General features: G+C 39.9%; 1 non-coding gene across 1 annotated transcript; it reads right to left on the reverse strand.

Annotated features, from left to right (window-relative positions):
• Nucleotides 1-10,802: 10,802 nt before the first annotated feature.
• On the reverse strand, nucleotides 10,803-10,921 carry LOC145407362 (5S ribosomal RNA). Its single transcript, XR_013898721.1, has one exon. It is a non-coding gene; the product is annotated as a 5S ribosomal RNA (ribosomal RNA).
• Between the last annotated feature and the right edge of the window lie 284 nt (nucleotides 10,922-11,205).

Consider the following 11,205-nt stretch of genomic DNA (forward strand, 5'->3'; position numbering starts at 1 on the left):
TACCATACACCTTACCTACAACACTCAACAGACTTATACCCCTAAAGCTAGTACATTCATACTTATCACCCTTGCCTTTATACAACGGGACCACACAAGCACTTGCCCAGTCAATTGGCACCATACCTTTCTCAAAGCACACATTCAACAATCTTACTAACCAGTCAACAATAGTCACCCCACCACCCTTCAGGCATTCCACAGCACACCCATCCATACCTGCAGCTTTCCCTGTTTTCATCTCCTTTACTGCCTTCTCCACTTCCTCCTTCGTGATCAAAGAATCATTGAACTCTCCCAACACATTTATTCCTTGCACCCTTCCATCCGCCCTATATATATATATATATATATCTATATATATATATATATATATATATATATATATATATATATATATATGAAGGACACAAAAATGCACACATCCTTGTGGTTTTGCCCGTGACATTCTGAGAGACATTCATACATTCATTCATGCACTCACATTCGCGAATACACGTCTCAACACGTACACTGATTATAAAGCATAACATGCAAGGCGGGAACGAAGCTTGTTTATCCTACATGATTCGGGAACGCAATAAAAAGGGTCTTACATACTATACATGTTCTATGTACAAAAGTGTCCTACATGAAGTATCTCATAATGCCTCATGGTCACATGCTAGTAGAAACACACACACACACACACACACACACACACACACACACACACACACACACACACACACACACACACACACGATTATGGAAACATATACAAAAACACATGTATACATGACCACACTCATACGTATAAAGATAAATAATATTACATATCTTCATAATTTCATATATATCAAACAAAAAATAAACTAGAATACCGAAAAATTGTCCAAGGAAATTTCTGATAAAAAACTTCCCACAGTCACTACCTTCTTGAAGTCGAGGTATAAAAGGACCTTGAATCAAGTTCATTGATACTGTTCATGTCACCTTAGGTCATCACAGTCCGTAAGTCCACCAAGATAGGTGGCTCTAACTTAATCGTTCACGGAAAATTTGATGACATTGAGAATATCGGGAAAAGTCCCAGTTGTTAACCTCAAGTGATCTCAGAGAATAATTAACCGATTGAAACCCAACTCATTCCTGCACTGCGTTCTCCTTAAGGTTATATTGTAGTATAATTTCAGCTTCCTAACTTAAATGATTCTTAAGATAGCATGGATGACTCACTTCTCTGTGTTCCGGAGAGTATCCGGATATCTATCACGGATTGCCATCTTATTAGGCCAAAAGAAGCAGACAGCGGCCCGACCAAGTTGACCAAGCTTGAAGGCCAAATAGCTGTTGAAATATCGCCATTTTAAAATAAGCAACAACAACAACAACAATAACAATAGTAATAATAATAATAATAATAATAATAATAATAATAATAATAATAGTAACAACAGCAACAACAACTAGAAGTCTAAAATTGCTGAAGCAATATTCAAGGAACTCCACATTCCAGATAAATTACTTTCATTACTGTAAACCTAATAATAAGGGATTTTCGGAATAACTCATTTTTCAATGGATTTTGACTTGTGATCTTGTATCCAAGGTCAAGGTCATTCATACTACACAAATCAAGTTCACTCATGACGCACTACATTTCCACTGAGATTGGTCAAAATCAGCCAAATATAGTACTTTCAAATTAAGCACTTTCATGATTAAGGTGGCCATTTTGATTTTCCTCAGTATCACAAAAAGTATTTGTTGAATCTCAGTACCAGGTGCACTGTACCCTGTTTGACTAACCTGTGCAGCTATATGTATGTGACGAGCAGGGTGTGTTTAATTCGCGGCTGCTGATTGGCCGCCGAGGATGTAAATCCACAGCTCTTCTTATTTTAACACAAATATATTTATATTTTTAATTTGCCTGCAATGTCAGTAGCCAGCTTAAGTATGGTTTAATTCCCGAAACAAAAGAGGCCAAAATTAGCTTTAAAAGTTTACAGTTATCGAAGAAAATAAAGTTGATTATAAGGTTTTATAAAACGATGAGTGACGTTTGAAGTAAATTATCCACCCACGGTGCAGTGGTGTACACCCATGTCCGCGTGTTGCACTGCAACCACTAACGGTGTACACCTATGTCCGCATGTTGCACTATAATAACCACCCACTGTGTACACCTACGTCCGCATGGTGCACTACAATACTTAGCTGAATTTACTTAAATGGCATCATCGCCGGCCAATCAGCAGCCGCGAATCAAACACACCCTACTTGCACCATACATCTCAGGTGCACAGGTCAATCGACTATAGTAAATGTTGACGACTACATACTGGAATATTTGCAGAGCAATCAATTTGTAGTTTTTGCTGCAAGGAGAAAGAGAGGGAAAAAAACATAGATGGCGCTACAGAGGCGCTAGAGCGGTGCTAGACCGAGGAAAAAGTAATTGTGGCAAACGATGCGTGCAACCAAGATGCATCACTCGAAAATTTCAAGTCTCTGTCTAAGGGGATGGGTCGATTATGATGTGGCACGGGTAAACCAGCTCTGCTGTCGGGCCCTGCTGCGAATGTCACTGATTGCACTGCGCAGTTAACCCTCGTGCGGTGTGGTGCTGTGAGGATATGTCCCTTCTCCCCTTTGGGGCTAAGATGCGAATGAATGTGTCTGAATGGATGAGCAAACTGGGAGTGTGGCGTCCTGTCACGGCTACCTCCCTCTCCTTGGGAGAAGCGGCCTAAGTATACAGATAGATAGATAGATCTCGAACTGTCATAGAATGCCAGCCTTCTAGATCTCCCCACCCCCTCCTCAAAAAGAATAACATCTACAATATCAGTAAAAACTCCACAAAATTTCGAATTCTTAACAACAACAACAACAACAACATTAAAAAGAAGAAGAAGAATTCTGACAAAAGCAAGAAAACATCCAACAATGAGGGTAGCTTTAATAAAAAAAAAACACACACATTATACGACCGCGCAATTCCGGACTGGCGTGTGGATATGAGAGGTGGCTGACACTTTAAATTGCCACGTACCTTATTTGCTCCCGCAGAGCTAAGTAAAGAATTTTGCTAATTTAACACAAGCAATGGTGAAATTTAGAAGATAAAGATGGTCGTTACGGTGCAGATGGCAGGAGAATGGTTGTAGTGGGGGTGATAAGGAAGGGAAGGAGTGCGAAATGGTGATGAAAAAGATGGAAGGATGGTATTTTGTTCTAATTTAAGTAAACAGTTGAAGTAAACAAGTTTTTTAAATCATGAAGTGATTTTTAGGAAACTAAAGGCAAAATAACGGTAACGCTACACACACACACACACACACACACACATATATATATATATATATATATATATATATATATATATATATATATATATATATATATATATATATATATACACAACACGGAACAATCGTTGGCGTGATAATGAAGCCCCTCTGTCAACTCATAAAGGCTAGTGATGATTGCCTCACAAGTTAATTAAACCTTCCACGGACTGGATGGTTCCATTATTGTGTTCTGCTTAGCTCTAAACAATTTTATTCAGTCATGAGCAGACCAAGTGTTGATACTTTCGTAATGGCTTTTTTAATGGTCAGGAAAACGTTACTGTCTACAAGCTAGCCTGCAGTATTTACATGCAGCTAAGAATGAATAACAGAGGCCCAGTAATGTTAAGAAACATGAGGTAACGTTACTTTTCATAGATAAATCTCCTGTATTCGGGGAAAATACAAGTCCTGTTAAAAAAAAAAAAAAAAAAAAAAAGGTGCTCTAGTTAATTTCTTGTCAATCACACTTCCACTCCTGACAAGACTGGCACAGTCGCCGCTTGTTCATTTCACGACTCTTTCACTGTTACGAGCGAGATGTTTACGTTCAGCTCAGAAATTAGCTGAATGACATAATGTGGCCCGGGTCGACACGACCCTGCCCGAAAGCGATTTTTTTCAGAGACTTATCACTTCTTTATTATGTGAGATAGAGAGGAGATTCTTTCAGCATATAGCTGATACGTTCAATAAATTTTGTTTTGTCTGAGGAGTATGTGTGGAGTGACGCGTATGGATCGGGTGCGAAATGATGAAGTGCGAAGGAGAACTGGAGTTGTTCGGGAGATGGCTGGCAGAGTTGAGCAGAGGGTGTTGCAATGGTTTGGGCATATGGAGAGAATGGATAATGAGCGATTGGTGAAAAAGATAACTAGATCTGATGTGAGAGGTGTAAGGCTGAGAGGAAGACCACGAATAGGATGGATGGACAGTGTGAAGAGAGCGCTGGATGCGAGAGGGATGTCTGTTGAGCAAGGAAGAGTGGCTGTGCGTGACAGAAATAAATGGAGAGAAATTGTGAATGAATAAGTGATGACGCAGCCCTGAGGGGATATTCTCCCGCATTTGGTCTGATCAGCTAGTCAGGTCAGGTGCGGGTAAGGGGATGGGTCTGTTATGATGTGGCAGGGGTAAACCAGTTCTGCTGTCGGGCCCTGCTGCGGATGTCACTGATTGCATTGCCCAGTTGACCCTTGTGCGGTGTGGTGCGGTGAGGATCTGTCCGTTCTCCCCTTTGGGGCTAAGATGCGAATGAATGTGTTTGAATGGATGAGTAAATGGAGAGTGAGTCATCCTGTCTCGGCTACCTCCCTTTCCTTGGGGGAAGCAGCCTAGGTATATAGATAGATAGAGATAGATAGCTATATATTTATCTATGAGATCAAAGAAACACCTTGGAATCCCAGCTTTCCAGGGGAATGTATCGAGGGCATCAATGGACATGCTTCATTATGAAAGTGAATGAAAAAAGATTTCTTGTTTTAACGTTATGTTTTCATGCATGATTTCTAACAATTAAATGTTGGATTTTATACTCATGATTTTACGTGAACGTTTTTTCTGTGTTCAGGAGGTGAAATCAACAAGAGTTATCGCCCCATTTCTGTGTTTTAACATTTGATCCACAGTCAAGCGTTTATTGACGCACTTCGTTGACACGGCAAGTCGGGAGCAGAGGATTGAATATTGCGCGTGAAATAAATGCTACTGTCCCTTGCTATATGTACATCCATATAGAATACGTGAGAGAGAAAATGTGAAAAGGTATATATTTTAGCTCAATAATTCTTCTGTTATTGTTCAACTTCCTCAATAGATATGTTGAAAACTTACACCAGAATTAAATCATGATGATAGGCGTATGTTGGCTGCAAAGGCCCGCTCGCTCGTCACGCGTTCACAAAGCGCACTTTCCTGTATTATATAAGGCCTGACGACCCATTCAAATGTTCATCCAGTGCGACTGCTATAAAAATGCAACCAAGCCACAAAATCAAAGTTTTTTGTCACCCAAATCACCACCTTTCTAATGTACTCGCTCTCTCCTTCCACCCCATTCTTTTTTATCATCATTATCATCTAATCCTGTGCTGCCCCATGAGGAGCGTAGGAGCCCGGGGCTAGGCAAGTTAGTCCTAATATTTTACATTAGAGTACCAGCCTCACTCATCTCTGAGTGGCATTATGTGAGCAATAAACCCCAACCTCCCCTTTGATGTAAACCTACACAGGCTCAATCCGGTTGGAGCTCCTTAGTTACCCACTAAACCACCAAGAACCATAATTTGGTTATATGGTTACCACCTAGCATAGTAAATGGTTTCTTGGTGTACAGAAAACCATTTGGCTTGTCACTCAGAGTTGAGTCGTCCGTCGGCAGAAGAAAGAGGAAAGAATGAAGGGAAGAAAAACAAGAGGAAGAAAGGAAGGAAGAGAGGAAAGGGCAGTCACCCAACAGCAGCACTACATTGAGCGAGTGGATGGTGAGCGTCCCCATCTACCACTAATTCTTTCCTCAGCATTTATTTTCTCAAATATTTATTTTTCATGTGATTCATATGCTGAGACAATAGCAATATATTCCTCTTAACTCTATCCATCTACTGCCCGAAGCTCAGTTTGATAATTCATCAACTTGTCTCCACAGAGGCTTTTCCATTTTGTTCCATGACTCCTGCCTCTCTTCTCTCCTAGTCTGTCTTAGTTATGTAATCCTTCTCTTTGTCCTTATTCTCCCGTCATCTGTGATTCAGTACACTGCCTTACCTTCAATTTATCATACACCTAACTTCTGTTCAGATTTGTTTTTTACTATTATTATTATTAACCATCATTTCCCACGGCTTCCACATGCACAGGCCACCTCAGGTAGCCTATTGTTGTAAATTACACCTCGCAGACAGCAATTTCGACCAACTTCCTCATATTGTTCAGTGCACCAATTCTTCGCCACCCTTTTCTGACTGTCATCCCTTTCATCTAGTTCGGTTAAAATTGCTTTAGTTATTTCGTTCACACATACAGTGGAGACACCCCGAGTAGAATATTGATCTTGCCTTATGATCGTGACTTTTGAATGAATTCTCTCAAGAACAAAATCCTTTACCATTGCCTTATCTTCGTCTTTGTTCAAAGTTTACTGTAAACCGGATCAATATTCTTAAAGTGATCTTGATCTTCGACTCATTGTTCTTAATAATAATAATAAAAAAAGCAATCAGCCAGTACCCTAGCTGACTCTTAACTCTTCCACTTGGTTTGGTATAATGAAATCAAAACTGTCTTAGTTATTTTGTTTGCACACGCACACAGACACAAACCAAGCAAATCATTACACCCACCACGGAATCGAGCGTGCACATGGAATAAGAAGGTAGCTTAGCAGGATGGACGAAATAGACACTGAAAGACTAGCTGGGATGGTACATGAGAACGTAATGATTAGCAGAGGAATGAACACTGAAGGAAAGAGATGGACAAGAAGGAAACGAATTCAGAGACATACTGTAGGGGAAGTTAGACTGATAGTACCTCTAAAACAGAGGGATTGGTGGCAATTACATATTCAGAGAGACAGCAGCAGGATCATGAAGGATGAAAAATACATCTGTGAATTTGTTTCATAAAACAGAAATAGCAAAAATGATAATTCCACAGAATGACAAATGGAACATGTACTTGATATATGATTATGCCGCTACTTTGAAAGAAAAAGCAGTTTGCTGTGAATTATAAAAATCATGCGCCAAAGACATCCTGAGAGATTATAGTGACCATATCTGGTTTAAGTGATAAGGAACACTGTGGAAAAGAACTTAAGATGACGTAAATCCTTGAACTGGCAAATATATAAGACAGAATAGCATATAAGCATTGCGTAAAATACATAGATATAAAGACATTAAAGTGACAACAACAATGCCCATATACAGAAAATTGCAACGGATAGTGCCGCATACCATTCATTAAACAATACAGAATAATTTAACAGAAATAATGCACATACATTCTCTTAATGAAAATCAGTTTCTATGCTCTGATGTTCAAAGCAAGTGCATTAAATGGCAAGTATTAAGCGCTGTTCACTCGACTCTGTTGGCTTGACGGTCTCTGTTGCCCTTGCGGTAACTCTTCCACAAGGTGTCGGTGTTGTGAGCCTACACCGCCATCCTGCTGGTGAGGGTCTTAGAATCTACAGTAGAAGTCAGTGTTGTCCAGAGGAAACGATTTCATGTGTCACTGAAAAGGTCTATTTCCTGTCTCTTTATTTTTATCTGCCTTTGGACATTGGCTTGGAAGCTCGTTTTTTAGGTCCAGTAGGTCACCTCTGCTCCTCCAACAGAGGGCTGATCCTCAGCAGTTCCCTTACGTCACGTACAACTTTGGCACCTACCCGTTGCACATTTGATGTTCCAGTATTAGTGAAGAAGTTTTCTTTATTAGCTGCTGGGGCAATATGGATAAAGAAGAGAGATTGTGGTGTCGATTCAGTGACCAAAGTGCTTGTTGCGAGAGACAGTATCGAACCCGCCACCACACTGTTTACAGTTCGCCACTTCATCTGCTTCACACAGTAAGTAAACAAAAGCAATGTTCCACGATCATTAACAAATGAAACTTTGTTACAGGAACACAATCTAAATAAGTGCAAGAAGGATTAAGGACCTGGACTGAGAGAGAGAGAGAGAGAGTCAGCTCTGGATTACAGCTACGGAAGTGGAATGAGAGATAAGTGGGAGGAGAGTGTAGTGGGGCATATATTACACAACAAAATATTGTTCTTTGCATTTCACCTACACATGGTTTCCTTCCCTCGTGGCTTTTGCGCATTTCACCTACATACGTGGTTTCCTTCCCTTTTGGCTTTTCCGCATCTCACCTACACATGTGGTTTCCTTCCCTCATGGCTTTTCCCCACATTCTACTCGTACTTAGCATTGCTACTAGTGCCGCTACCAATAGTATTCAACTTCTTATTCCTCCTCATCTATACTAGTGCCACTACCAATATATTCGATTTCTCATCCTGTCAGGGGGGGATGTAAATTTAAGAATCAATAATGCTAAAAATGTAGCTTGTTAATAGAGACAAGGAATTGACTTGTGAAAATCAAGCAGTTAGTTTTACTGTATGCCGGCTTACTTCGCCGATTCTCTAAGGACGAGAATTTATCAACTTTCTCAACAGTACACAGCAGACTAATTACTCATGCGTGCTGTTTGTTAGTACTGTTAGCCTCTTGAGAAAGTGACTCCACCCCTGAAAATCAGTAACTAATGCTATTAACTCTTTCAGGTTTTTGGGCCGGGCAGATTTCGTCTGTGCCAGAGTCAGCCACTCATGCTGACCCACATTTTTGCGGCCCGGTATTTTACTTTGATTGCTCTGTGTCAATACACTTTTCATGATAGAATGTTGGTTTTGGTGTCATTTTAAATCTAAATAGTTGTACTTTATCGTAGTATGTTCAAATAAGGAGAACAAAGAAAATAAAATGTCAAAATGATGAGTTGAAGTTAGGCAAAAAGCAAAAATTTTATACCTTGCCGTAGGAAAATATTCGGCAAAAATAATGAGTAAAGATATGTAAAGTTGGTTTAAACCATGCAAAAATACAATAAATTACCTTTACAATGATATATAGATTATTGTAATTTTTGGATTTCATTGTGCAGTAAAGCAAAAGGAAAGAGATGCACAATTTTATTTTAGTCTCAGCCGCATATTCGCTTAGCGATGTTTTTCTTTGATCCGTCAGTGTAAATACACTTTCTATGATAGGATGCTGGTTGTGGTGTTATTTTGAAGCTGAATAGTTGTACTTTATCGTAGTATGTTAATAAAAGGAAAACAAAAAATTTAAAAGGCAATGATTAGTTGAAGTTAGGCAAAAACCAATAATCTGATACCTTGCTGCAGAAAAATATTCATCAAGAATAAGTTATAAAGAAACAAAGCTATGAGTCAGACCAACTGTGCAGTACCGCCATACATAGAGCAACCATTCTGTGACAACATGCTCGAGCCTCTTTGGTACGATGCATAAATGCGATTTATGGTGAATATTTTACAAAAGTTTCTTAAAATGACGATTAAAAGCGTCATCCGAATCTCTGAGGTTGGATTTGAAATGACGATCGAAGTAGTCATCAGAATCTCAAGGGGTTAATGATAAACAGGTTCTTGCTGGTGCATTAACTCCTGACTGGCACAACGGATTTATGCTTGATACAAAGGAACTGGCCTGACTACCAGTTATGAATAATGCAAAGCATTTGTGCAAACTAGGAGCAGCAACTAAAATAAGCTTAATGTGGAGAAATAAAACACGAGTTTAACTACATTAAGCTCAAAGAAAAAGAACTGTAAATTTATTAATTACAATGAAATAAATTTACATTACATGAGTCTCAAAATGAATTCAGAATAACAAGGAGAATACACTCACTCGCTCATTCAAAAGCTAAACCTTAAACCTAGGAAAACGAAAAGAAATACTGGTCAGTGAAGGGGAACTAGCAGAAAGATCTGGGCGCCAGTGCAAGACAGACGCTGCAATACACTAAACCCTCTTCGCCAATTCACTGTCTAGGTGGAGATTTCAGGAACTCGCTATACAACGGCGGCGCTGCTCCACGCTGGGCACAACGATCCTACACTTGCGACGATCCAAGCCTGACTAACTTCAAATTATGAAAGGGGGTGAGCGATGGCCATGTTTGACGGAAATAGGCGTGGCCTAAGTCAATGGTCAGCAAGAGAAAGTGAGCGATATACGCTCACAATAAATCACTCAGTGAAGGCACTAACGTCGTGCATATGAATGATCACTTGTGAAACAGTGAGAAATGTTCTGAAAACCATCCCAATCAAGTGAATGCAAGGACGGTTGAACTGAGTGATACGCAGTGGGAATTCCACTAGAATTCGTGGTTTTCCCACTGATGTAAAATGTCACGAATTTATAAATACGCTCGCACGAATTCGTGACATTACGCCCCATCAAAATCAAATTTTTTCTTCAGAAAAAATTTCGATATACATACATATAAATCCTAACTCAGTCACACAAGATTCACACTGTGGTGTGTGTACTATCCTGCTACAGGAGAAAATCACAGTTGCCCATGAGCATAAAAACCTCATATTTATGTTAATAGAAGCAAGCTTGAGGAAAAAACTCCGTGACGATGGTGAAAAATCCTGTACTCAGGTCAAACTGAGCGAAAAGTTTGCTACATTTACATTAACAACTAACTGCTATGTAGCATGATGTATGTAATACACGGTGTAGGTGTGACAGTTGTGGTGTAACTGTGCCTACGTGTAAAATTATATAATACAAATCATTCATTCATTCATTCATTGCCAGACGCCATGTATCCCAACGGGGGCTTAGAGTTAATTGTTTTACAGGGAGGGGCACTAATCCTCCACCAACCCCACTTGACACGTAGGGATGCCAACAGCATCTGGTGTTCCCAGGCGGTCACCCATCCAAGTACTAACCAGACCCAACGTTGCTTAACTTCGCTGATCGGACGGGAAGCAGTGTACTCAACGTGGTATGGCCGTTGGCTAATCAATAGTAAATAATGACGACTAGGCAGAAGAGAAGAGGCGGCAGCATGCGACAGAGACAATCAGCTGATCTCCACAACAATGCTGCACCCGCCAGCTGTACCTGCAAAAGCAATCAAGGTGGAGCATCAAAAGTGTCATTTCTCTCTCTCTCTGCCTAGCAATCAGTACTTATGTTACAAAAAGGTACACTATTATTCTATTAATGGATACATTATTAACCAGAAAATGTAGTCTTTGGATTGCTCAAATCTCTCAGGACTCCTGTAGTTTACTGGTTAA

The sequence above is a fragment of the Coenobita brevimanus genome, chromosome 72 (genome assembly GCF_032717465.1).
Source record: "Coenobita brevimanus isolate Jiangsu-jjx chromosome 72, ASM3271746v2, whole genome shotgun sequence".
NCBI classification, from domain to species: domain Eukaryota; kingdom Metazoa; phylum Arthropoda; class Malacostraca; order Decapoda; family Coenobitidae; genus Coenobita; species Coenobita brevimanus.